At 36.3% G+C, this 4,907-nt stretch overlaps 1 non-coding gene across 1 annotated transcript; it reads left to right on the forward strand.

Annotated features, from left to right (window-relative positions):
* The first annotated feature begins 4,546 nt into the window (after window positions 1–4,546).
* Window positions 4,547–4,613, forward strand: LOC149748427 (small nucleolar RNA SNORD36). Its single transcript, XR_016394448.1, has one exon. It is a non-coding gene; the product is annotated as a small nucleolar RNA SNORD36 (small nucleolar RNA).
* Window positions 4,614–4,907: the final 294 nt, after the last annotated feature.

Here is a 4,907-nt window from a genome sequence, read left to right on the forward strand (position 1 = left end):
TATTATTGCTTCAAATATTTCTTCAATTTCTTTCTCTTTTTCTTCTCCTTTTGGTATTCCCATTTTGCATATGTTACTACTTTTGTAGTTGTCCCATAGTTGTTGGGTTTTGTTTCATTTTTTCAGTCTTTTTTCTCTTTGCTTTTTAGTCTTGTTAAGTTTACATTGACATATCCTTGAGCTCAGAGATCCTTTCCTCCACCATGTCCAGACTACTAGTGGGCCATTAAAAGCACTCTTCATTTTTGTGACATTGTTTTTGATCTCTAGCATTTCTTTTTGATTTTCTTAGAATTTCCATCTGTGTGCTTACATTACCCATATGTCCTTACACGCTGTCCGTGTAATCCATTAGAGCCCTTAGCATATTAATCATAGTTGTTTTAATTCCCAGTCTGGTACTTCCAACATCCTTGCCATATCTGACTCTAGTTCTAATGATTACTCTGTCTCTATAAACTATTTTTTTGCCTTTTAGTATACCTTGTAATTTTTTGTTGAAAGCCAAGCATGATATACTACATAAGGGAACTAGATAGGTCTTTAGTGATGTGGTGGTGAGGTGAGAGGAGGGGGAAGGTGAAGCACTGTATAGTCCTATGATTAGATCTCAGTATCTTAGTTAGTCCGTGCCTCTGGGTTGTGAACTTCACAAGTACATCTCAGTTTTCTTCCCTGTTTAAGAAGGACAGGATGGCTAGAGGATGCTAGAGTTAGGTATTTCCCTTCCCTGAGGTTGGTTAGGCTCTAATAAAATCCTGATAGGTTGATCTGTGATAAAAGTTTCTCTTATAGGCAGAAATTATTGAGAAGAGTATTTCAAAATGGTTACTTTTGCCCTCCCCTCTGCTGGAAGCGTGAGGGGATTTTTCTCTAATATCTACTGTGAGAACCTGGGAGAGCTCCTGGAGGTAAAAGCCTCAAAAGTGTGGGGACTGCCCTATGACTGGACCCACCTGGAGTTTTTAACTGTCAGACTCATCCCCACTGGACCTCCAGCAATTCATCAGTTACAGTTCAAGATTTCCTACCCCAGCACTGGTTCTTACAGTGCTTTCTGCTTGTAGGTTTCTATTCCAATAAGTTGTGATTCTCTGTAGCCTTCTGTCTGTCTCTCCTATGTTTGGGGCAGGGCTCTTCCCTGTGACCTCACTTCTGTGATGGATCTAAGAAGAGTTTATTTTTCAGTTTGTTTATTTAAAAAATTATACATTTTTATCAATAATTTTTAATATATGTAAATACAATACTGAAACCAAAACATCATTTTAAAAAATTTCTCCATGGGTAAAGACCTGTGAAAACATCGTTTTCTGAGAAATTTTTTTTAGAGATAAATAGTTGTGTCCACATCAGTAATTTCCATTAATAGACCTTATCTCTGGGCTATAGATATATTCTTAGTTTTTAGAATAGTAGATGTGTTAGTCAGCTTGAGCTGCCACATAGGATACCACAGATGGGGTGGGTTAAACAACAGAAATTAATTTTTTCACAGTTCTAGAGGTTCGAAGTCCAAGATCAAGGTGCCAGGAGGTTAGTTTCTGGTGATACTTTCTTCCTGGCTTGTAGATGGCTGCCTTCTCACTGTGTCCTCACATGGCCTTTCCTCTGTGTGTGGGTGGTATCTCTGCCTCTTCTTATAAGGACATCAGTCCTGTTGGATTAGGGACCACCCTTCTGACCTCTTTTAACCTTAATTATCTCTTCAAAAGCTCTATCTCCAATACAATCACATTGAGAATTAGGGCTTCAGTGTATGAATTTGTGGGGGTGATACAATTCAGTCCATAACAAGTAGATTTTATTGCCACTTGTTGAGAAAGGATGCTAGAATGGTTCTGAGTATATAGGAGTCATGGTTCTAGGTTCCAATGCTAGAAACATAGATGTGTGTGTGTGTGTGTGTGTATGTATATGTATGTGTTTCCTCCAAGTTTTAAAATTGTGTTTTGTGATTCAGTTATATCTTTTTTGAATTTTTTTAATCGACTGGAAAATGATTTTTAGATTTGTTTCTCAAACTGTGGTTTATGGATTAAGTGCATCAGAATAAATTAGTGGCATTATATAAAATGTAGATTCCTGAGTTTCACCTTAGAATTATTACTTCAGAGTAGCTAAACAACTTGGCCTGAGCTCATGTTCTCCAGCCCAGGGTTATATTCCCCAGCCATCAAAGGAAAGAACCAATCTCTTCTGGTATATGAGCTTAAGTGCCATGACACTTCTTGTGTATAGTATCATTAAATATCCCCCAAGAGCAATGCCTGTGGAGCATTGTTATTTCCTCTTCAGAACCAATAATATGTGTAAATTCTGTCACAGAGAACCATGCATTGGCTCTAAATGCTCGTATTTTGAAAATCTATTTTTGCATTCACCAGGTGCCCTATCATTTCTAAATTTCCTATAGCATTATTATCTTCTCATCTTTGTCTTCTATCTTCTAGGCTACCATTTATAATTTACATCTACCGTGGATTTTAAACAATAAACATTTAAAGAGAGTGCTGAAAGTAGAGCTTACTAGACAGACAAGAAGAAGAGTAATTTTTGTTTTTTTGTGCCAAGTCAAGGAAGCAAGAGCAAGCTTGGGGGTTTGACATGACTAGTGCAGTGATTCTCAAGTGCTGTTCTTCCTGGCACTGCAGAATTGTGGGCAGCACTCTTTAGGGGATGAGAAGATTCAAGGCAACACTAAACTAACCAGCAATCATCATAACCCAATTGGCACTAGACTGTAAGAATATTTCCCAGCATACATTAAATTACCCATAGTTATCACACTACTCAAGCAGTCACTTTTCAGCAATGTGACTGTACTTGAGTAGTTTACTCCCTTGCTTAAATATGCTCACGATGCAGTTTACTCCCTTGCTTAAGTATGCTCACCTGATAGGCAACGGCAAAACACAATACACGTTCAGTTCTAACAACAAGAAAATTGGCACTTTTGTCAAAACTTGGTGGTGTACCTTGCATATGATTGCCAGGACGACTGTTGGGCTTGAGGAGAGGGATTATGTGGGAGAATAGAATAAGTGTGTTAAAAAAAAAAAAGGCAACAACAATAATAATGAAGACGTCCACCATTTATTTATCATAAGAGAGGCTCTTATGATAAATCTTATTCACATTATTTTTAATCCTCATAGCTATGTGCAAAGTGTTGTGATTAATTCTTTCATAGAAGAGAAAAATGAGGTTTATAAAGGTTAAGGATTCAAACTCAAATTTATCTGATTCCAGAGCATAAGCTTTTTCCAATTATGTTTCTAAGGTTAGATGGAGCCAGATCACAAAGCTCCTCATATGATATGATGTTGGGAAGTTTAAATAGTATGGCCAGCATTTCCTAAAGTGCATCCTGTGGAATAGTAATCCTTCAGGATGGGAACATTGTTACTCTAAGTGAAGGGGTCGGGTGCCCAGATAGGCTTATGAAATAGTGGGCTTCACCAGCCACTCACATTCTCCTGATGCACATCTCTTGAGCAATGATGCGTATGTATGAAGTCGCTGTTTGAGGTTGGGGGGTATTCTGGGGCCACAGAATAGAGCTTTTGTATGTGTGATGCTAAACTCACCGATTCAGAGGTTGAACTCATGGCCTTAATCTCATTAGCAACACAGGGATGAAATGTACATAGTGGGAAATATAGTCAATAATAATGTAATATCTTTATATGGTGACAAAGGTGGTCAAAATATACAAACTTACAGTTATAAGATAAATAAGTACTAGTGATGTACAACATGATTAATATAATTAACACTGGTGTAGGTTATCCATAAAAGTTAAGAGAGTAAACCCTAAGAGTTCTCATCATAGGAAAAAATATCTTTTTCTTTTATCTTGTATCTGTATGAGATGGTAGATATTCACTAAACTTATTGACGTAATCATTTCATAATGTATGTAAGTCAGATCACTATGCTGTGCACCTTAAACTTATACAGTGCTATATGTCAATTATATCTCAGTAAAACTGGAAGAGAAAAAAATGCAGCACCATTCTAGATCTGTGCTATACCTTACCAACCAATCATGTGGTACATCTTTACTATGAGGATATACAGCAAATTCCTTAGGGAGCATGTTTTGTTTTGCTTTGCTTTTTGAAAAAATCTCATTGTTAAGCCAAATTATTTTAGAATGTTTAAAAACTGCTTAATCTATCGATGTTTAACTATATATTTAAATGTATAATTAAATATATGTGTATGTATGTGTGTACGTACTATACAAAGAGTAAGCTTCCAATTTTGTTATTTTTAATGTGTGTATTTATACATGTATATGAACATATATAAGAAGATTAGAAGGAAATATAGAAAAGGGTGAGCATTGATTATATCTTTTGTGGAAGTATTACAGATGATTTTAATTTTCTTCTTTATATTTTCTAAATTTTCAAAAGAATATATATTATTTCATAAGGAGAAAAATATATTTCCTTTATGTGTCCTCATTACCTAGTTTAAAAATGTGTTGTGTTGCTTTTTCTTTTCAGTCTTTCTGGGCATGTGTCCCTTTTGCATATTTTATTCATGGACTAAAATCCTTGTCTGACTTTCACAATGAAATCAGCTTTTTAATGCTGAGAAGAAATACTAAAATTTGCACTGAGACCGAATGAATGATCTTGAGCAACGTAGAAACTCTGGACTGGTGTGTGTGTGTGTGTGTGTGTGTGTGTGTGTGTGTGTGTGTGTGTGTGTGTGTGTTTTGACTACATGATGGAATTTGAATGAGAAGAAATACAAAACAGGGGTTAGCTCAAGCAAGAGACGGAAGGGAAAATATACAAAGGAGAGGGTGGGGAAAGAAGCCAGAAATGAGAAAAACACAGACAAAGGCTAGAAAAGAGCTGGAGAGCAAAGCCAAAGTGAGCATAAGGGTT

This window comes from Delphinapterus leucas, chromosome 9, assembly GCF_059928025.1.
Source record: "Delphinapterus leucas isolate spDelLeu-1000000601 "Yukka" chromosome 9, BTC_Dleu_Yukka2, whole genome shotgun sequence".
Classification (NCBI taxonomy): Eukaryota; Metazoa; Chordata; class Mammalia; order Artiodactyla; family Monodontidae; genus Delphinapterus; species Delphinapterus leucas.